Here is a 23,933-nt window from a genome sequence, read left to right as displayed (position 1 = left end):
CACTGCATCACAAAGACACAGACATGATTAGGTCACAGTGTGTTATTGTCTTATGCTCACCTGGAGCATGGTCCAAAACCCAATGAAGTCAATGGAAAGACTACCATTGATTTCAACGGGCTTTGGATCAGGCTCATAGTCTGTGCAGAGTCATCATAACTATCTTGGATCAGAGCCCAGGCCAGAGTGGAGCTGGCAGAGTGACTTAGTGACAGTGCTTTGGGGGAAGGATTGCTTCATATTGCCCAGTGGCAAACCTTATGGATGAGAAAGGAAATCCCCTGCAGTCCGCAGCAGGGAGGATGGTGCCTTTGAAATGAGGCTTCATGAAGCAGGAGAGCAAATGGAGGGATCTGCAGGGGTTGCACAAGACACTGTTGGGGGAAAGGAGGCAGGAAGCCATGGGTGCCCTGCGAGCCATCTGGCTGAAGACACTGAATGAGAGAAACTGAAGATGACTCAAATGCTTGTGTTTACGCAGAGAACTACCTTAATAACTGCTGACATTTTGATAGAAGCTTTCATCCCAAAGGATCCCCAGAACAGTTTGCAAACTGTTCACAGGGACCTTCACCTCACCAAGGGCTGAAATGCAGCCACCTCTAAAGCAAAATGTGGCAGCTGTTTAACAGCACACAACAACTCTACATAGCTGTTTAAGTCTGGAAGTGAATCTTATGTCTTTGTGAAACAGCAACAGTGTTTTCAGAAGGCAGAATCTAATTCTCCAAAGGGGGATTTGGCTGAGACACCTGAGTTAACACGCCTGCTCTTATCAAAAGTGTCAGGAGAGCTTTAATGAACATGAATGGACAAGAGGTCAGTTTTATGTCTTTGGTCTGATTTTGGGCTCTGTTGAGGCCCCTCTCTGGTGGCTGAGGTGCTTAACCAGCTCTTGAGGAACACCCCAGTGAAGGGGCAATGAGTGGCTGGCATAGATGGCTGTAGGTTGGTCACACAGCCGCTGGTGCACAGGCATGCTGGGAGGTGACTGAGGGTGGAAAAGGAAGTGACTGCCGAGCAGTGTTTATGGGCTGCTACTGAAAGTTAGAGCAGTCCCTGGAGCTGCTCTGACTTTTTCCAGAGGCTGGGCCAGCTCTCAGAACAGCCCTGAATCCTACAGGTGCCAATGGGGCATTAAACTATTTTGCCCCTCTCCCAGGCTGTGCCATTTGTGCTGCACCTCCAGGGATACACAGCACAAAGTCTGACCCAACATCCCTAAGTCTGCACCTTCAGCAGTCAGGTCCCCCCATAGTTCCATGCAGGAGTACTGGTCCACATCCACAGCAAAGCACTCTGCCTGCTGAATCATCAACGCTGCTTCCAACAGCTCCTGTGTCAGCTGGAGCTCTCAGTTGCTGGGTGGCACTGAGATACACATGGGGGAAGACGAAAGCCGAGTGTGAGAGTCTGGGACTGCACTGGCTAGGGAAGGGAGTTAGGGTTGTGGCACTACCATACTGCAACTGCTAGTGCCAAATAGTACCTTTCTCTAACCATACAATGTATTTTCCTTGCTAACATTTTGACCCAGACAGCAATAGGTTCTAGCAGGTGCATAAGGCTGATTTACTAATTGAAAAAAAATTGTGTTCAGCCCTTTTGGAGAAACACTAAGCGTTTGTCTACATGGGGGATTTAACCTGAAGCTTTTTGCTGCGCATCAGGTAACATGCAGTGTGGAAGCCACACCAAGAGTGTACACACTGAGCGCCTGGTTCCATCTTTCAATTCAAATTGAGTGTGCACAGTGTCAGCTTGCTGTGTGCTACGGGCATGGTGTTCTTGGAGGGTATCCCAGACTCCTTTGCTTCGGTGCTGAGCAGTGTGCATCCTGGGAGTTTTCCATTATGAATTTTGGGAAGCCAGGCAGATTCAAATTTTTTTTAAAATTCCATGTTTGCACTGTCACCACCCTGTACTTCCCTTTTGGGCAGGCTAGCGCCATTTTTGCTTTGCTTTTGGCTGGCATGGATCCAACAATGGTCTGGGTTGCTATGCTGGCAACCGCAAATACACAGAGACTGCTTGAATTCGGCTTTGGTCTTCACCCATCACACCACCAAACAGACAGGCGTAGTTTGACTTCTATATTTGGAGGGGGGGCTGGAGACTCAGAAAGGCTCCTAGCTCTTATCTGCCTAAAATGGATGTGGCCATGGGACACCCGTAACAGAAGCTAGCATGGCAGTACAGCACAATAATAATTAATTGTAAAGATAGGTACTTACCTGCCAAAGTTCCCTCCAGAGAATCTGCCTCTTGGATCCTGGCCTGGGTTTCTGGCGGGGGCTCGCGCTCCGTTGTTGAAGGGCAGAAATTATGTTGGCTTTCTACCTGGCCAGTGTCAGGGGCCTGAGTCCCAAGGAGATCTTGGCTCTCAGGGGACAGCTTTTTGCTGGTTTCCTCATGCTCATCCTCCAATGAGCCTTGGGAGGAGGTGGGGAGCAGGCAGGTGGTTCCACAGTCCTTCAGGGCTGGGTGGTTGTGTAGTGGTGCAAAATCCAGTCCAGTTCCTCAAAAAATGGACAGGTTACTTGTCCCCTGCTGAATTTTTCCTCTCATCCCTGGTTTTAATATAGGTCCTCCTGAGCTGCTTGCTTTTTATCCAGCATTATTTGGTGTCCTGGTCATGACTCCTCTTGGATGTCTGCTTTGCAATGTTCACAAAGAGATCTTTATTCCCATGGCTGGCTACAAGAGCTTGCTGCACCAGTGCTTCACCCAGATGGTGATGCACAGCTTCACGTGGCTGCACGAGACATGTTGTGGGGCTTCTGGAGTACTATCGCAGCAGTACTGCAGCAGTGCCGACACACTGAAATCCCTGAACACATGGGCAAAATCTCTTCCCACACCAGTTTTTAAATAGAGGAGGGGATGTCCTGGCAACTTGATATCATGGTGAGAGAGGGCACACAGGTAAACAGACAGGTCAGTAATTATTGTCTTCAAAGCAGCGTGGGATGGCCATTGGAGGTATACCAAAGTGATGCACAGCAACATTGTGTGCACACAAACAATAAACCAAACTAATTTGATTCACAGCAAACTTAGTCCACTTTGCAAGAGGACTCCAGAGTTTGTGATAAATGCAGTTAGTGTGCTGTAATGGATTGCCTTGTGTGTATGCAAGCTTTTTCAAAACAGGTTAATTTGACTTAACGCAGATTAAATCCTTTGTGTAAACAAGCCCTGACCCTGTTCCAAATTTGACAGCAAGTTACATAGCCTCCCACAAATTCCCCTCTCTCTAGCTCATGCAAAGAAGACTAACTGAAGGGAGCGTAAATCTTTACTATACTGACTTCAAACGATATAACCCTTTCTATTTCCCACATACAGATGCATTATTAGTTCTCCTTTATCAACTCTTCCCTATACTAACACAGTGTCACAGTTCACAGGCTGTTGAGGGGCACCTCCTACTGGATGGGCACTGAAAAGTCCTCAGGGCATCCCCCATCTGCCTAAGTTAGAGTCTTTGTGACACAAATTATGTTAGATAGTCTTTTTTGGGGTTGATGGGATGGAGCTTTTGGCTCCCACTCCCCTAGTCCCTTAGGCCTGTCCTCAGATTGTCTAACCCTGAAAGGGTAGAGGGAAGCAGCATCAACTACTTAAACAGCTTGCCTCAGCGTTTGCCAAACTTGTCCTACCCAGCTACCATAGCAGAGTCATTGTCTAATTGTAAGCACGGGGCAGATGGTAAATAGCCTTCCTGAGGGCAGCTCGCCTGAAGCGGAATCTTCTTTGGGAGCTGTAGAGCCACTATCTGCTCTCTCCCAGAGCTGACCACGAACTGCTGGAAACTGCCTGTTTTTATGTCCTTATTCCACCCTTGACATGATTGACAAGTGTGGAGGGATGGGGCCAACCTTGCCCACAGCAGCTCTTTAAGCCCTTCTTCACCAGTGCAGGGTCTATACACACAGCTTTAGCTTGAAATTCTCCATCCTTTTTCTGTTCCATTCTGTGAAGCTCCTTAAAAGCTTCTTACTTTAACATCTCCTCTTTTCCTGACTCCAATCCCCCACCATGCCTGGCTTCCACTTCCTGAATGACCACTTTTTAATCACCAGCCGGTAACAAGCATTCCATAGCGAATCTAAACTAGGGACTAGACTCTCTGTTCCGACTCATCTACACTTGGCCCAGAAATGGAAGTAGTGAATGAAGGTGGCATTAAGCTGTCTTTGTGCTTCCCCTTTTCCCAGCCCTGCGGGGCCTGCCTGACTCTGCGCTGTCTGGGGAAGCATCTGATGCTGGGAGGAGTCACTGGTGACCAGTTCTGCCATTCCCAGTGGCTCACAAGAGCGGCAATGTGATGAAGAATTGGGCCCTGGTGGTATTGATAATGCGTTCCTCAGAGTGATTTTCTTGTGTATACCCATAAGCCAGAAAATCTTCAAAGGATTTTTACAGAAAATCCAGAACACCTTGCCCCTGTTATCCATTGACTCATGGAATCGTAGGAATTGAGTTGGAAAAGACCTGCTCCTTCAAGAGGAGGCCTACTTTTGTTCAAAAATATTTTCATTAATCTAAATTCTGCCCTGTTTAGAATATTTTCCAGAGGAAGCTCTCTGCTGTTTTACTGTATCACACACACCCAGACTGGAACATCCAAAACTGAGACTGCACTAAACTCCACTCAATATTCCACTCAAGTGCAACCTCCAGCACACCTCTTAAAATGACAGCTCCCCCTTTGATATACTTTTATCAATGGACAATGCTCAATTGCACCATTTACTGGTAGAAATGCCAACTAGAGATTTACAACAATAACCAATTATGACACACCATCTACATTCACTTCTGGGTCTAAAATAAAGGTATTTTTACAGTCTGGAAGCCATTTAAGCAATTAGCAACTAATTCCACAATGCTCACATTCTCCAGTAGTTGAAATGAGTACTGTCACCTCATTCAACAATTATCAGCTCAGCTATTATAATAATGACAGCAATCCAGCTCCTCAGTGCACAGCAGTAACATGCTTGGGTGGGTATTTTCTAGTTTTTTAAACACAGTCCTTAGACCTCGGGTTTGTCCATTTCTGCCAGGGCTCCAGATAAAACAGGCAAGGGGAATAAATGTTCAAAAAGGAAAGACATGCAAAGGAAATAAAGAAAATAGATTTGAACCCAGAAGGGCTGAAAGATTGTCTGGTTTTGTTCATTTCAGTGGGTTTCATTTTTACTTGTGTTTTACATTAGAAATTTAGGTCTTGCCTGGGAAACTCTATGGTTTCTGGAGAACTGATAAGATTGTGACATCGGCGATAACCATGCCAGTGAAGCCTAGTTAACTAAGAGGGGAAGTATTTATGTGGACTATTTAAACTCTGTGTTCCTTGTTTCGGTTCATACTTATTCAATTCAAAAACTTGAGAGAAAAAATATCTTTGTTACAGATTCAACATTCCGGGCCCTTCAGGTCAAGGCTGAGAAAGCTCACGTCTCTCTGATCTCCAATGAGTCTTCTGGTACAACTAGGGAAGGCCAGACTTAACATGCTTGATATTTCTGCAAAACACAAACATTCTCTCCCCCCCACCCCCACCCCATGAACAATAAAGACAAAACAACCAGCCTTTCCGGCTTTCTTTACACATTAAGGAGAACAAAAGAAAAATGTGATGGGGTGTAGAAATCCCACACTGGGTTAATGACAGGCTGTGGGTGCAATCAGCCCTGCCCTGTTGCCTGCAGTAGGTGTCAAGGCTGGAGGGAGGAGCTAAAAGGACTGAATCTGGCTTAGGTGAGGACTGGCTGGGGAAAGACAGCAGATTTCTGGCTCTCACTCTGAGAACGAAGGCTGGCTGGAGCCAGGGAGCTGAGCTGGGCTGCTGGGGGACAGAACCTCCCTGAAGGAAGGTACTGTTTCATTAGCACAGAGCGCAGATGAACGCAGATTAAGTTGAACAAGTGGAACTGTATTCAACCCTGAGCACTGCCTACTCCTCACATTCTCTGTTTCCACTGGTGTCCTATCAATAACAGTCCATCCAGGGTATATGGGCCCTTGACTCCAATTCCAATTCTCATGTTATTGGTACATCTGTAACTGGGAGCCTCAGGAAGTGGGGAAGGAAAGCTGGAGGAATTGAATTGGCCGAGGATTCTCCATGCTGGTGGAGAGGCCTGTGGGGATCAGGGAGGCTCCTGCTGGGCCAGGGACTGCCCTGTGAGGGCAGTAGAGAAAACTCTCCTGTAGCAGAACCAGCTGGGCAGTGGAGAGAGCTAAGACGCTCTGCAGTGAGCCTGGGAGAGAGGCTTAGAGACTGTGATGCTGATATACAAGCTGGGCAAGAGGCTGTGGGAAAGGCTAAAACCAGTGAAAGTAGGCAGTGGTCCAGGAAGGCAGCAAGGGGTCTGCATTTACTGGTCTTGGTTGCCTATTAAAGGGGTCCTGGACTGGAACTCAGAGGAGAGGGAAGGCCTGGGCTCCCCCCTGGCCTGGCGAGGAAGATGGCTTGGAAATCCCCTGATCCAAGGGGTAAGGACTGTTGAGACCCCCTGACCCAAGGGGTAGGGACTAGCATGTCTGGAGTGAGGCTGGAGTTCCAATGTGAAATTGTCAGACTATTGTTTGTTGGTCTGTTGACTTATGCCAGAAGGGCCGAGTCACAAGAACAGGTGGACAATCAGCAGGCCTACATGGCTGTTTGGAGGTACTGAGGGGAAGGCTTTGCAATACCTTGCACAGCCATAGCGGTGCATTCTGGTAGTGAGTCATGCTCTTACAAAAACAAACTCAAACAGGGCACAAAACTCCTTTTCCCCCTCACAAAATGCCTTTTTGTGACACTGTCACTAAACCTACTCTGCAATTTATAAACATAGGTCATTAAGCCCTGGGTTGTTTAAGTTTCCATTACAGTCCACCCACACTCTAGAAGAGAGGAGGCTGATCCCTTATGGGTTCAGTCAGCACAAACCAGACACACCTGTAAGGCTTGCTCTGCCTGGAAGGAGGAAGCTTGAAAAGGAAAAAGCCAGAAAGGTGTGCTGGTTAGGGGGAAGGCTGCTGTACCTCGGAGACTGCTGGCTACAGGGACAATTCAACAAAGTGGAAGACAGTTGCAGACCTGCTGCCCTTGAGACTGTATGGACCAGGTGGCCAAAAGGGAGGGGTGGAGGCAGAACCTAAACCAGATCAAAGACACTAGAACCTGCAGACAAGCTGAACCCCATTAAGGTTACCAAAAAACTGCCTAAGAGACTGACCATCTTTGTCTTTTACATTTGTTCTTCCTCTGCCTGGGAGGGAAAAGAACCTTTTTGTTTCTGTTTTTGTTTGGAGAATCCCTGGTGTGCCACAAATGGGGGAAGGACTCTGTAAGTGTAACCCACATACCTAGCAGCCCCAATCATCACCTGGTGGGCACTTGTGCCCACTCATCACAAGTCCACATAGCTCAGGATATGGGAACCCTCCCATCTTAGCAGTTTTTAGTTTACTTCATACTAATATTTTAATATATGTATGGGGATGCCAGTCTCTGACAATATTCTGCAAAATACTCTAGGGAGCATCACATGCAATGTTACGAATGACAAGCTATTTCCCCATCACGTGTATTGCCATTATGATCAGCTTGCCATAACATCAGTCTGCCACATAGTCTTTGACCCACAGTGAACTTTATTTTATCTCACTAAACAATTTAATATTGACTTAATCATACAACTACAGAGCTTGGCTCTCTGATGGATAATACTGAGACAAATTATAAAATAATTAAAAAGTGCATTTCACCATTCTTGTCCATCTATTTGTAGTGGCTCCTAGGTAGTGTGACGAAATGAAAGGGAGTTGCTTCTCATAGAACAGAAGCTGTCCATGGCAGAGTCTCCAGGGATACTGGGGTGGGGCTAGAAGGAGCACACTGGCAGCAATGAAGGCTGTCACAGGCATTGTGTTAAACTAGGTTAGGCCTTGCCTATGCTGGGGTTTGCAGCCATCAGTGGCTAACCATAGTGTAGCTGCATTAGTGGTGCAAACCCCTAGTGCAAAGAGGCAAAGTAGGGTTTTGTACCAGAGCAGCTCACCCCTGTCTGAAACCACTAAAGATCACAGCTTATTACGGTGTTGCCTGTTTACAGTAGGCACTTGCATGGGTGCAGCTACACCAGTCCACACCAGGAGCAAATCCCTAGTGTAGACAAGGCCTTAGTCTCTGCACAGAAGCTGTGTGCCTGTTTGGGAGGATTCTACCTCCTACCCTTCACTTCCCTGTGAATCCCCCCAGTGTCCAGCTTCTTGGGGACTGGATTTGCCCCCATGTTTGACTGAATGCACTAACTCTTGCATCTGCTCTTTTGCATCTCAGCTGATCCCTGTGCTGACGTGTCTCATGTCTATTGAAATGTGTGATTGTGGTAACATGTTGCAATGGAGCGTTTATCAAGAATTGCTAATAGCACAGATCTCTTGACTTGTCAGACTTCCAGATGTGCGCAGCAGGGCCAAATGCAGATGGAGCAATCTCATGCAATAGCCAAGCCCTCATATAAAGCACGTAGCTCAATACTCAGCTGTCAGAAGGACTCCGCACTGATAAGTTCGTCTGGACTCACCAGATGGGGCACCTGCCAAGGGAGGTTCTTTCTCTCTTTTGTGTAAATAGCACTCGGGTTGACAGCCTGTGTGACTGACCTCTGCACACAGGCAATGTACAGTGCAGGTAGCAGCAACGGAAGCTTCCCACCTACCGAATGCCCTGAGTCCTGACATAGGGAGAAAATAGCTCACACACCATTGCCTACAACTCAGCATTTCTGCCTCGATTGCCTATTAGTGCCAGTCATGGTAGTGGTTTTGTGCCATGGTTACTTGTCCACAGGAAACTGGAAAGAGACCAGCTCATTTCACACAAGCCACCACAGGGCTGTTCAGATGGGAACAACTATCAGTTATTATTACTGCCTGGTCTAGGTTCAAAAAAAGGATCTAGAGGTGACAAGCTCTGTATCTTTTTTCCTGCCCCCTGAGCCATCCATCTCCCCAAGCAGCCTCACTTGAACAATTTATCTTCACCCTTGTAATTTGGAATTATTCCCTCATGGCATTGCAGCAAATCTAAGGGAGCAGATTCTGATCTCAGTTACATTGGCATAAATCTGGAATGAAGACACTCCATTAACTTCAGTGGTGTCACTCTGGATTTACACTGGATTGATTCAGTTTGCACTCAGATATCTCATACCTGGCTGTGCCCTTCAGGAGGGATTTGGGTGAGCTGAGGGAGCTGGCTTGGGGAATAGGTACAGAAAAGGCCTTCCAAGCACAGCAACTGGCCTAGAAGAAAGCATGGAGATGCTTGTGAAAGAAGGAGATGAAAGGGATATTGAGACTGGTGATTATTGCTGAATTGGTTCGTTCTTTAATATTTAATTAATTCTTGGGGCAGGGTGGGAAGGTTGGATGGATGTTCAGCTTGAAATGCTACAGAAATCTGTTGCCCCACTGGCCTGAAGACTATGTTCAACTGGCAGAGACCTCATGAAAGTGCAGATTACTTGCAAAGCAGCAGAACAGAAATCATTAATCATGGGGTTTATTTAAAAATCCTGCTCTCTGTCACTGGTGAAAACACCCCTCTCCCTCCCTTTCCCAGTGAACATTAGGATTTCAGACACACTGAGCTGGATTCTCCTCTCATTTATACTGGTCATTGCAGTTACCTTAGCATGAGGCAAGAATCAGGCTCATTCTTTTCAAGTGAGATATTATTTCTAGATATTATTTCTAGATATTCTAAACAGAAGTTGGTGCAATTATCACACACAAATGCAGATCTAAGGCTCTGTTCCCCCCAAAGGCCCAGTCCAGCAAATTCTTAGGAATGTGGGTAACGACTCACGAGAGGGAGTGTCCCAGCGAGAGTGCTGCAGAGAAGCACAGAGAAGCCTAGAGAAGCACAATCCCTCCCTCAGCCGCCGCGCCCCCCCCCCCAAGCGCTCAATGGGATATAAATACTGTGCCATCCCAAAGGAGGGTGAAACCTTCTGTCCCCAGCGGCCTGGCCAGCTCTGTGGACCAGTCAATATGGAGAGGAAGTGAGGCCATGTCTCTGTCTCCACTTCAAGCCAACTAGGATGGTTTGCATCCCAGGGGCACAGAGTGGGAGCATTCCTTGTGTTCCCTCCACCTGTGCTCCAGCAAGGAACAGTCTGGCCTACAGGAAGGTAACACCTAGTGTGTGAAGGCTGTAGCTGTGAAGCGCTGCTTGCCTGCAACTGAGGGACCCCCACCACCACTAGTACCTTTATAGGTAGCTATCTAGATTGACAGATATCTGTCTCAGAAGACACACAAAGCACTAGTTCCACAATGGTTGGAGGGACTGCAGGCGTGGACACGCTGGACTGGTTTACACAATGCAAGCTGCTCAGTGTGGACACAGTGAACCAGGAACAAACACTTCTCATAGTAATAATATTTAGTTGGAACATTTAACCTTGAAACAAGACAGCTCTTCAGTCCAGATGGGTATATTGTGTCCTCTCAAGACACAGTGCAAAATCCACTATTCACTGATGACACCGATAAGGGTGCCAGTTAACAGATGATATCACAGAGAAGGTCAATTCAACTCTGCCCATAAGAGCCAGGCCTCACAAACACACAACCTGGCATTACCTACTGCAACTAGATTGCAAATATATATACACACTCAGCGGAACCCATTTGAACTCTGCTGTAGCAAAACTCTGTTCAAAAAGGATTTGAATGAAGGTTCCAAATGGCTTCAATGCATTGCAATCTGCAAGCTTCAGTTCCAGGAATACTGAACCTCTGCTTAGAGTGAAGTCATTCTGGGAGAGAAATAACTTTGCTACATGTGTGTGGATCCCATTTAAGTCATTTGATGGGATTAAAATATGTGTTCTCATCCTCATATGACAAGGCAGCAATATCCATGTTTTATCCAGGTACAAACGCTACTGGTAACACTTCAATCTGGATCCCCCTTTTGGAACAGGTCTTATGGGTCTACATTTTGCCACATTTGAAGAGAATTAGATGACATGGTAGTAAAAATGCCTGTGCCTTATCTGTGCTAAAGCTTCCTCAATTTGTTCCACTGCTGGAACGTGAATTACTATGATTTTTTACCTAGTGTAGACAAGGTCGTGGAGATAGAGCTTCCAGTTATTTTCCTGAGTAGCTCACCAGCACTGACATACTCTAACCACCAGAGGGAGGTAAAGGAATAGGAAATCTCTGACAGCAATACAGCTCCTAAAAGGCCACTGACTAATCTGCATACCTGTTTACTCTGCAGTTTAGAGGGTGCAGGGGAGCCCCTCCAGGGTTGGCCTTAGGGAAAATGGTGCCCAGGCACACTTGTATTTTGGCGTCCCAGCCCCCACTGCCCATGCCCCACCCCCAGCTCTCCATCACCCCTAGCCCCCACATGCTCCCCAGGCTTCCCACCCACTCAGGGCCCCACTGCCTCCCCCTGGTGCGTAATTTTATTGAACAAGATGCTGGGGCTCAGCTCCAGCAAGCCCCGGCGCAAATTAAGCACTGGCAGAGTGGCGGGTGCTGGCTGCGAGCCTAGCTCTGAAGGCAGTGCTGCCGCCAGCAGCAGCGGAGAAGTAAGGGTGGCATGGTATATCGTGTATTGCCACACTTACTTTGTGCTGCACTGTGTCCCCTTCACCCCTAACCCTTGCACCTCCCTCCTGTGCCCCTAACTCCTGCACTCCTCATCAGCGCCTACGTAGGAAAACTGACCTGGGTGCACGGAGCAGCTGACACTGCTGCTCGCTCCCCCCACCTAGTCTATGTAAGGGGAGGGCAGGAGCTCAGCAGCTCCTGATGCTCGCTTCACAGCACCGGCCAGGTGGGGAAAGTGACCTAGATGCATGGAGCACTTGGTGTTGCTCCTCGCTCCCCCACTCACAGCCTCTTAGGCGGGAGTGCAGAGGAACGTTAGGGGGCGAGAAGTATCTGTGGGTCACAGTTTCCCCCCCATTCCTCTGCTGGAAGGAAGCAGGGAGAAAGCTGGGTGCCCCTCCATGCATCAGCTCTGTGAGTTTGCTGCACTCCCCTGTCAGCCAGCAGTGTGCATCTCTGCGCTGCTGCACAGTGCCCTGGGCAGTCACCTGCGTGGCCTACCCCTAAAGCCGACCCTGAGCCTCTCCCTAGTGTAATGATATCTGATGTTGTCTATAAAGGTGACGGCAGGAGGAAGACAGACTACAAAACGCTTGTTGCAGACCAGTTCCCTGTAACAACACCTAGGTCTGGATTCTAGTCCTATCTGTCAGAGCCATTCTTTACCCCAGTGGCTACAGAGTTGAGTTTGGTTTTTCAAGGAGCTATCCTCCTGGGGAAGGGAAGAGATGATTTATAAGCCTTCTGTCATGCAAGAACCATATACCGGACAGCTGCGTGACCTGTTTGTAACACGCCCCCAAACCAGTAGTTCCATTATGAAAGAGAGATGGGCTTGAGCAGTTGGGCTTTATCTTTCTGACAGTCTAAATCTGAGTCTGTGATAATATGTGTGCTGGGTTTTTTTAAATTTGTACCAGGAAGCCGGGCTGGATGGGGGCTGGGGAAGATTCTAGGTAGAAGCTCCGCAATGAGCCAAGAGAGACAGGATGATAGTGGTGCGCCAGCGCTACTCGAGTTAAGATTGCATCACGACATCCGTTTCAAGGTGGACCTTGACAGATTTCTAAGTCCTCTGAAAGCGACACACTTAGTCCTGTTTCTTTACAATTTGGTGTCTCAGGCAGAAGCAGGGTAGAGTTTGTGACCCAAACAGGGGTTACTGGAGCCAGGGGTTCCAGAGATATGATCTCTGAAAAAAATTGCCATTTTAGAAAAAGTTTCTAGGTGCTTTTTGTGGCAGTGGTGTGTTTTGGTTTGGTTTGGTTTTTTTGCCCAGAGCTAGAGATCAGACTGTTGACGTAATGTGAGTCAAAATGGTCTCACTCACAGAAAAACAACTAGAGGGTTTCTATTCCCACCATTTTATATGCTTTAAAGCTCAATTCGTGTAAATGTTCTAGAATCTGAATGGTTACCCTGATTGCTTGACATTTGGTGTGCCTCATGGGGGTGCAAAGAGGCATTAGTGATCCAAATTTGGGATTCTTTGACTGAGATGTTCCTGAATTACACTACCCCTCCCCCTCCAAAAAAACCCACCCAGTTTCCTTTAGTTGCCTTGTACTGTAAAACTGAGAGGTTCTAATGACTGCATGAATCACAGGCCCTGTTCTCACCCTTTAATTAACAGAACTAAGGATAAATTAATCACAAGCCCCCACCTAAGACAAAAGGAGTTTGGGACTGAGAGGATGGAGGTTGCTGCAATTTGTGAATCACGGGTGACAGTTTCATTTTGGGGGGACTGTAATCAAAGTATTTTGGGGGAAACACTAGAGATGTGAAAGCTTCCTGAGAGGGGAGGAGCGTTAGGGGATGGAGTAGAGGGTGGGTGGGGGGGAGGCTACTGTGAGGGAGATAACTGGGGATGGGTGGCAGGGGAGACAAGTGAGGTTGGGGGCTCAGGTGAGGGACACATAGCACCCCCAGCTCTGCCACGCCACCTCAACTACCCTGTACCTCAAACTTCCTGCATCCCCCAGCTCTACAGGTGCACCCCAAGCACCCTGCACCCTAATCTTTCTGCACCCCTGTAACACAGGAACCTCTTGGTGCCAACTGGCAGAGGGCCCCGGAAGTGCATGGGGGTCTACAGGAATCCTTTGGGTCAGATGTATGCATACTAAGTGTATCGAAGGGTGGTGTTTGAGATCTCTACCAAGAACCAACAGCCTACTGGTTATTATAATCACTGTGAAGCATATGCACAGATGATATTTAAGAAATTATGCCTCTGTACTTAAAATTATGTTCTTAAGGTATGTGAGTTAAGGTAGGTCACCAGAAGGTGATAAATATGCTCCTATCAGATAGGAGGAAGAGACGCTTATTTCTCTCTGGCTGGTCATATGTGTATTGTCTGCTTCACGACAGAGGCCTATCTGCAAACTGTGAAATCCACAAGAAAGAGGCACGTAGGAAAAAAATAATCAGCCAGGGGCCATTCTGTTTCTGAGTAAATACAATGGTTTTGGGGGAGTATAACTGGGGGCATAAGGAGATACCGCGGATCTTTTCCATTGAGGGAACAAGCTAAAGTGACTTGTCTCGTGAACGGAAGGTCACAGCCAAGCCTGGCTGTAATACGTTGGAAGGATTTTGAGTGAGCTTTACCCTATAAGACTTGGCAGTAACTAGTAACTTGGCAAATTCACATGCAACCAAGAGAAAATATTTCTTACCCAGTTCTAGATAATACTAATATTTCGCTCTTTTCCTCTTCAACATGCTTTACAAAATGAAAGAATAAATCTCACAACACCCCCATAAAGCAGGCAAGGCCATTGGTCCTAATGTGCTGCATTGAAAACAAGTATGTGGCACTGACCCTGGAATTATGCAGCATTGGTCCTACAAACTCTCTCCCCCTCACTGCCCCCACTCCAATCAGTATGGCATCCCTTGTGTTACTTATTTTTATAATAAATTCCAATTATTTTACTCCTCCCCATTTTCAGCTTTCAGGATGCTGCAGAGACTTCTGTTCACACCTCAGATACAACCACAGGAGGTGGAATAGCCTTGTCCACGGAGACTGACATAGAAGAGCTTATGCAACCAATAACTGAGGTGAGTGAGGAGGAGGGGGTTGTGGATAGGACTAGACAGCCAACTGTATCCAACCTTCAACCAGCCAGAGACAGGCAGCTAGACAATCCTTTGGGAGGTGAGTTGTGAGTGAGAAGTGAGTAACGGACAATAGACATACAGACACTAGGGATCAGGTGAGCAATGTGACATTTATTAGATTATGGGGCCTTTGCATCAATCAGTGTTAGCAGACTAGAGAGTGACATCACCATGCGCTTAGTAGGACATGGGGGCAGCAAGGAGTGGCTGCTTTTTTGGATAGTTGCCACCGTGTTAAGACATATTGACAGTGGCAGATGCAGAACAGTCAGGCTGTTCCTCCTCTTTACAGAAGGTAGGACATCTTGCTAGCCTACGGGTAACAGTAGAAAATGATTTAGAGTTAGGGGAGTGAGTTTTCTGAGCAGACTTAAGAGGAGCAGGGGCAGGCAGGCAGGGTGTTGATGGAAAGGCATCTCCTGTTTCCTTTTGTGGGAGTATCATGACTGAGTTTGGTTTAGGTTTTGCCCACCGACTACATAGCCACACGTCTCCCGGCCGTTGCACGCTATCCCCAGCCTCTGTGGTTACTCCCTGTTCATGACACTGACTGCAGAACAGATGAGGTGGGTGAAGTAATATATATTATTGGGCCAACTTCTACTGGTGAAAGAGACAAGCTTTCGAGCTTACTCAGAGCTCTTCTTCACAGAAATGGGCCCCACAAAGTTACCTCACACACCTTGTCTCTCTAATATCCTGGGACCACCGCGACTACACCACCACTGCAGATAACCTCAGAACTGACAGCTGTTTAGACACAAAAAAACTTATGCTCTAATAAAATGGTTATGGACTGTTTCTTTAGCTGCCTTTTTCAAAGAAAGCCATTTTGAATACATTATCCCCATAGTACCCATAATGGGGGTACACTGGCCCTTTAAGATTAAAGAGAGCCAGAAGACCCCATTCCAGGTGTTGGAATAAACAAAGTCCCAGAAAATGGCCTGGTAACTGAAGAGAGGACACAGTCCTGGGGAATCAGGAATTGGTTTGGGGATGGGGGGAGGGGGCGGTGGCAAGACACTATTCCTTTAAGGATCTGGGATCAGGATCCCCATAGTGTAATGTAAGGCAGGGCTCCCCTCTCTTCCAGGCAGTTGGGAGGAGCTCTCTGGAGGAGGGCAATATATAGAATGCCTTCTGTCTCAGAAGAAGGGAAGGATATCAATTCTTCTGGGTTAAGCCATATATCCCAGCCTCTGAGAGATACTATAAACGTCAAAGGTTTGGGCATTTGGTGGCTGTCTGTAAGGGGAAAATAAGGTGAGGTAAACATGGAGGAGAACTCTCCTATGGAAAGAATGAAACTAAAATGCAGCAATTGTGGGGAAAAACACAGTGTGGCATACAAAGGCTGTGTGGCACTAGAATGAGCTAGAGAGATACAGAAAATTAAAACGATCCCTCAAATATCCTATGCAGAAGATACCAAAAGACATTCACAGTAGAAAGTGGAGAAGGAGGAAAACACCAGTAAGGGAAAATAGCTACTGGTACAACAAAACACAGTTCAGGGCAGGGAAGATAATATAAGGGGACTAGAAGACAATGTACTGCTTATAGGCAAAGAAATTTATAGCATTTATGACAGAAGTGATTAATTGCATTTTATAGACACAGAAGAAGGCTGAAAGGATAAAAATTACAACGTGGCAGAAAAGTATTTGCATATAGACAATCTCTTGCTAGACCACGTTCATGCAATTTTAAATGAAGGTACTATGTAGTTTAAACAACGTGGTTCTAACAATTTTTTGCTGGAATACACATAGTTTAATAACACATGGCCAGAAATTAAAGAAAACTGTTTTTGAAATGGAAAACAAACCTGATGCGATATGTGCATAAGACACATGGTTAGTGAGAGGACTTATTTCCGGAATACGATGTAATCAGATGTGACAGAGACATAATATGAGGAGGAGGTGTCTGTATATTTATAAAGAAAGGTCTTCGTTACATTGAAATAGTCGTACAGAACTTACATTTTGAGTACAACTGTTGAGATTCCTTTGCTGAATAATAATACCTTGAAATGAATCTATAATATTTGCAACCCATGTAAAAAAAAACTAGACAATCTACAACTGGAAGTGTTAGTTAAGGGTTTCAAAAACCCATGTAGTATTTGTTGAGACCTTAATAGCTATAATTGTAACCCTTCTGCCAGGTGGAGCGAGCAGCAGCCAGGGCCGAGTTCAATATCTAGGGCTTCCTTTTCAACAATACAACACAAAACCAGCCCAAGCCCCCACCCCGTAACCTGGGAAAATGACACACCACTCCTGGGTGCCTCTGAGAGGCAATACTTCCCCTCTCGCAAGCACAGAGTCTGAGTGTAGAAAATAAACTTTTAATGAAAGGAGAGAAGCCACCCGACATTCATTAGGGAAAATGCTGCAAGCAGGATTCATAAACATAAAACTGTGAGCAGGATGTCCACCCCAGAGCGCATGGGGCAGAGTCTTCTACCTCATGATCCTGAGTTCTACAACCAAAAGTTCCTGTACTGTGCCCCCCCTCTGCTCCCTCACCGTACCCCACTCACAGTGGTTGTCCTTGGTCAGTGAGGACCCAGGATTCAGAGGTGCATCTCTGTGAGTTCACCTCCCACCCAAGGAAGGGGGCTCCTGGCTTGCTCCACCATCTGAGCACTTGCTCTCGCTGGCCACCCCGCCAGGCACTGTTCCTCACTGCCCCGCCAGCTCACCGCCTCCCGCTGGCTGACCGCTCGCCACTTTCGCCAGCCGCTTCCGCCAGTCACCTTCTGGAAAGTAATGGAGAATTGTCCAGTTTTCCTGGCAGTGTGTTCTAATTGTGTGTTCCTTCTGTTCTACAGCACCCCTTTGGTTCTAGAAATCTGCTTTCTCTCTCCTAAATCATAGTAATACACCTGTGTGTCTTTCCACGTTTCATCAATATCTTCTTCTGGTAAGCTTACCTTTTGCAGAAACACCTTTAATGGGTGTGGTGGGCTGTGCAGAACTGTGCATGTATATAAATGTATGTAAATACATACATAAATACATCTTGCCCTCTGCTTGTTCAGGTAAGTAATCATCTTTAAGTAATCATCTGTGTGTAAATCACTCCGTATATGCACGTGTGTATATTTATAACATAGAAATCTAAGAGAAAACACCAAGAAATCTGAATCTTTCTACGTTTATATGACTGAGCGTGAATTATCAATACAGCACATGCTCCTACAAACCAGAAAAACAAATCTGAAAAACAGCAATATTATTTTAAACCATGCTATAAGTAGACAGCGTGAGCCTCTGATAAGAATGTGCATCTGTGCATATCCATGCAATTGAATATGCTGTGCACCCATCAATGAGAGCTGAAGATACTCAGCAATTTGAAAAACAAAACACTTCTATTTAGGAGATTAAACAATAAGATCTAGGCTCTTCAGACACCCAGCTCTGAAATGTTTGGCATGTGTTCACCTTTATGAAGGTGGCTCTTTGCGTGAATGAGTCTGATTCAGCTCCTGGTGTTCAAGCTTTGACTGCAATGCATTACCATGTGTATATTCAACACCTCTGAAGTTGCAAAGGGTGAATGGTACTGACTGTGTTGCTGCGGTAAAATGAGCCTCGCACAGAGGAGGTGAAGCGTAGATTATGTAATGAGCTCACACATCTGCAGCCATGCAGGGACTGTTCCTCAGGGTCAGGTAGCCAAATATGAATAGTGTCACTTCAGATCTACATTGGGAAAGGTTGCCAGTTTAGTTATGCTGGTAGAGTTGTACCATCAAACCCTCCAAGTGTAGATGCAGCTTATACCAACAAAGAAGTGCTTTTATGAGTGTAGCTTATACCAGTCCCTTAAGCAAAAATAAGCTATGCCAGTATAACTGCATCTACACAAGGGCTTTTGCTGGTATAGATATGTCATTTAAAAAAATCACACCCCTAACCAACATTACTGTATCAGTAATATTTTCTAGTACAGACCTGGACTGAGTGGGCTGGGGCAAGAAAGAGTTTATTAAGGCAAAGGATACATGATTGTAACACTGGTAGAAATTGGCAAATAATGGATTTTTTTTGGTTGTCTGGCAATTCTGAAAAATCCAAAATTAAATTCATTTTGGATGAACCCCTCAACAATTTTTACAAAGTCCTTGGCATATCGAAAAGTTAAAACCAAAATGATTTGTTCAGCCTGAAGCAAAATATTTTTTATTTCAAGCATTTTTAAAATGTTTTGATTGCTTTTTATTAAAGGAAATCTTTCAATAAAAGTTGTCTGGAACAAAAAAATTTCAACATTTCATTCTGAAAATGTCAAAATGAAACACTGACTTTTTTTCAGAATCTTTTTGTCTGAAACAATTTGACAAAACTGACATGAATTTGTGAAACATTTCACTGATGCCAAAAAAAAGTTTGGCGCTAAAGACTTTTGCCCACCTCTAGTCACTGGCTCCATCCTGGCAGCTGGCATTGAGCTTTTTGTGTCTGCATATATAGCTCTGTTTGATTTTGTGTGTCAGCATGGCTTTGTCTGTCTTTGCATGTCATGCATGCCTGTGCGTGGGGATTTGTACTCCAGTTTGCCTCCGTATTAGGATAGGCACTTCTCTGTGTACATTTGTCTATCAGTGCCAGTTACTGGACTTGATGAAATTACTGGGTGAAATACAATGCTCAGGGTTATGCAGAGGATCAGATGAGATTATCATAATGGTTCCTTCGGACTTTAAAATATGTGAATCTATATCCATATACAGCTTTTTGGGTATTTATCCAAATTGGTGTGTCTCTGTGTGTATGTGCCTGTCTGGTCATATATCATTTCGGGGGGGGAGGCGCCCGGGGTAGGGGTGTTGTTTTTGTTTTTTAATGGTTTTTTTTTAAGTTGAATTTTTATTTATTAGGCAGACAATACAAAGAGATTCACTTAGATTTCTGACTCTGTGCTTGTGCCTTTAACACTTTCACAACAATCTTCTGCTCCTCAATAAGGAAAGCTCGTTTGATTCTGTCACGGACACATTTAGCACACATGGAACCGCCTTAGGCTCTGCTAACATGCTTCTTTGTTTTTGACAACCTCATAAGGACCTTAGGGCACACAGCACGAACACCGCGAGGTCTTCCTGGACACGCACCACATGCAGACTTTGGTGCCTTGCCAACTTTCTTAAACAATCCTGTTACCTGGTGTCCGGGACAGCCTGGTCTTGTTAGAGGCTGTTGCTAGGTTTTGTCCAAGGCCTGGATTTCTTTTCTGGCTCTGTTCAGATTTTCTTCTCAAGTGCCTGACACTTAATGTAAGGGGACTGTTGCCCCGTTACTAGCATTCAGTGGGGGTGTTTTAGTTGCTAGCTCCCAGTACTAAAAGGGGGAAGGGTCGATGGGGAATCAGGACCCTGAGACTGCCCGTCCCTAGGAGCAATGGGGAGAGGCCAGTGCTCCAGGTCAGCCTGAATGACAGGGTGGACAGGCTAATCAGGGAGTCAGGAGGCCAGGGAGGTCCCATCCTCCGTGTGAGCTGGAATTGCCTGGGTCAGACAGAGTGGGGCCGAGCTAAGGAGAAAGAAGGGGCCCAAGCTGAGCTGGGGAGCAGAGCTGGGCCAGATCCAGAGGGACCAGAAAAGCAGCCCAGAGAGAGCAGACCCTGTCCTGGGAGCAGAGCTGCAGCCCCAAAGCCAGAGGCACAGCCCAAAGAGGGCAGACTTGCCCTGGGAGCAGAGCTGCAGCAACCAGAGCCAGAGGGGCCAGAAGAGCAGCCCACGAAGCAGGTCGGTGCTGGGAGCAGAGTCACAGAAGCAGCCTGCTAAGCAGACCTGTCCTGGGAGCAGAGCTGCAGCAACCAGAGCCAGAGGGGCCAAAGAAGCAGCCCAGGGAGCTGGAGGCAGAGCAGCAGCCATGCTGAGGCAGAGTGGAGCTGGAGCTAAGACAAAGTGGAGCTGGAGCTGGGGCTGGAGCAGTCCAGAGCTGGGTGTCGTGAGCAGCTGGGGAGAGCGAGGAGGGACCCTGGGCAGTGGGCCCAGCACAGGGAGATGCCTCAGCCAGGAGGCTCTGCAGGCCAGATTCGGAGCGGGATTGGTAATCCTGACAGGGCGGGGGCAACGCTGGGAAGAAGGGCCCTTCCACCTACAGCCTGAGAGCGTGTGGCCACCACCAGAGCAAGTATCCAACTCACAGCATCCCTGCAGCACAGCCAGGGCCTGAGAAGAAGGCCTGGGACTTACAAGGAACAGACTGTGAACTGCCCTGACATTCCAGAGACACTGTTTGTGATGTTCCCTGCCACAGAGTGGGGTGATGTGTTTCCTTTAACCTTTCCCATTTTCCCTTATTCTTTTAAAAAGTAATTGTTGATTAAATAACTTGCATTCTTCAAATTGTATGTAATGATCAGTGGGTCAAAGAAGTGCCCAGTGCAGAGAGAGTACCCTGGAGTGGGGACACCCTAGCCCCTGTCCTAGGTGACCACAGCAGGGTTGGGTGTCGAGCCCCCCAGGAATCCTGGGCCCAGCCTTGTTGGGGTTACGAGGACTCTGCCAGACAGGAGAGTGGAAGGGGGGTCCTCAAGGGCAGGGAGGACACTGGGTAAAGGAAGTGGGAGCGAGGACTCAGATCCTTTTGCTAGCCCACTTCACCGGGGTAGTGCAGAAGCCAGGAAAGTTCCCCACAATAGCGGGACTATTCCCCCGCTTACATTAAGGATAAATTTTCAGTGCAAAGTGCAGCAATTTAATTAGGTAACTCCCAGGAGTCACCCAGCCAAATCCCCACACACCAAGCAGAAAATGTGTCTTTCTTTTCTTACTCTCCAAACCAGGCAAAGAAGAATTGAGCTGAGAAATCATGAGCCAGATTAAATATATATTATAGAAGAATGGAAAATATATGATCCAAAATGGTATGTGCAGAGCTACAGAGATGAATTAGGAAAGTGCTAAACTGAACCAGTCTGAGCTTTGATGAGCCAGGCTGGGGTATGTATCCTGCTCTCGTGTTGAATGTGTTTTGCTGAGCCAATTTTAACTGGAATATACTTTGCTGAGTTGTGCTAATCTGAGCCAGGACATTATGAATTGAGCTATCCTGGGTTGGGCAGGAGATCAGTGGATTTGAAGTGAACTAAAATAAACTGTGCTGAATGTAGACACAAACTAAGATGGGATGTTCTGAGATGACTCATACTGAAAAGTGCAGAGCTGCATGGAAGTGAATTAGATATGTTAAGAAAACATATGAAGAGCTTTCCTTCACTCGACCTGATCCACCATACAGATGCCAAGGAAAACACTAGAGAGGCAAGGTGGATTTTATTGGACCAACTTCTGCTGGTGAAAGAGACAAGCTTTCGAGCTACATAGAGCTCTTCTTCAGGCCACCAACAGAAGTTGGTCCAATAAAAGATATTACCTCATCTACCTTGTCTCTCTAAAATCCTAGGACCAACACGGCTACAACACTGCAAACAAAAAAGGAAAACAGTGTTCCCTATACCTCCCTAAAGAATCAGCAAACATTCGGAGCTTGATCCTGTACCACTGAGGACAATGGAAACTTTGAAACTCACTTCAGTAGGAGCAGAATGGAGCCCTTGATGCTTCAGGACTTTCTAACCAGGAATCTTAGAGATTCTTTTCATGAAGAGAAATGAGCATGGAATGTAGTGTTTACTTCTCTCACAGTAAACTCTAGCTCTTGAGGTAGGAAAAGGAGACCTGCCAGGTTGCTTATTTGTAAAAGGCACCTGCATGTGGTGATGGTGGTAGTGGAGGCGAGAGAGGAGGTAGGAAAGTATGGAAAGAATATTATATGTCCACATCAAATACTGTTTCAAAGCTCAAATGCAAAGTTATTTTTCTTTTCTTTTTCACAGCCAAAATGCCACAAGTAAGAAAACTCATTATTTGGCAGTAAATAAGCACTTTCCTAATGACTGGGCTTTGTAATGCAATTCACCCAGCATTCCCTAGGTCCTGCCCCTGCCAGCCAGGCCATGTGGATCCAAAGGAGAAGGGGGAAGTATTGTGCAATCGGACTCCTCCTGGAGGATAAAAAGCCTTTTTTCCAGTTACAGGATATTCAAGGACAACGGGTATAACAGGCCAGGGGCGGCGCTGCCACGGCCGCCAGACCCCCAGTTGCGGCGGCGAAGTTTTTGCTTTTATTATGCGCCATGCATGTTCCGGGGCGGCTAACGCAGCACATACGGCCCTTCTCAGCCACCCCGGAACCTGCATGGGGCATATCAAAAGCCTCTTCTACAGACGCTTTTCCCCTGGGCTGTGGGCAGGTTGGGTCTGGGGAGAGGAGGCACGGTGCGGCTTTGGCCAACCTGTCCAGGGCTCCTCCAGGTGGGAGGAGGCTCGGCTCATGGCTTCGGCCAGCCCAGGTGGGGCTCCTCCGGTCCGGGGGTGGAGAGGCTTGAGGCTTCGACCAGCCTGGCTGGAGCTCCTCCAGGTGTGGGGGGGACGTTCCGGGCTGCGGCTGGCCCGGGATTCCTCCAGGCAGGTGGAGGGGGGGCCTCAGGGCTTCGGCCAGCCCAGGGCTCTTCTGGGTGGGGGTGGGAAGGCGGTTTGTGGCTCGTGGCTCTGGCCACGGGGGGTGGGGGGGAGGCGCAAGGAGTCTCAGGGCTCCAGCCATGGGTAGGGTGTGGACAGAAGGGGCGGAGCTGGGAGCTAGCCTCCCCAGAGGGGGGTTCCACCCACCACCCATGAGTGTATTTAAATCCCGCCCTTACATCTCAGCCTCTTTCATCTCCCTTATCCCCTCTTCATCACATACACCCCTTTTATTTCTCTTCTCTCCTTTCTCATCTGTATTTTTCCCTTACTGTTCCTTACTCTCTCTTGCCCTTCCCACTTCTCCATGTGCCTCTCTTCTCTTTCCTTGCCTTACCTCCTATCTCTATTTTAGCTATCTTTCCCTTCACTTTTATTCTTTTTCTTCCTTTCTCTTTCCACCCTCAGTGCTTAACACCTTCATTCAGGTCAGAAGGACAATAGAGAACAGCTGGACCTGTCTAATTTACTGACAAACCTTGGATGTGTGGTTTGGCTGTGATCCCATGGCACACAGCCAACTACCTCAAAGGCAAAGAGCAAAGGAAGGACAATGTGTAACTTCACACAGAACTGTTCCAGCATTGGGTGTGTCATAACGGCTGTAAAAGGG

The 23,933-nt window shown here is 47.0% G+C and overlaps 1 protein-coding gene across 1 annotated transcript in view; it reads right to left on the bottom strand.

Annotated features, from left to right (window-relative positions):
* The window catches only part of CCDC9B (coiled-coil domain containing 9B), a 138,668-nt gene that overhangs the window by 106,647 nt on the left and 8,088 nt on the right, over positions 1-23,933 (bottom strand). The gene's annotated exons all lie outside the window — the stretch shown is intronic.

Source organism: Natator depressus, chromosome 6 (assembly GCF_965152275.1).
Source record: "Natator depressus isolate rNatDep1 chromosome 6, rNatDep2.hap1, whole genome shotgun sequence".
Lineage (NCBI taxonomy): Eukaryota > Metazoa > Chordata > Testudines > Cheloniidae > Natator > Natator depressus.
This window is presented reverse-complemented; position numbering and strand designations above follow the sequence as displayed.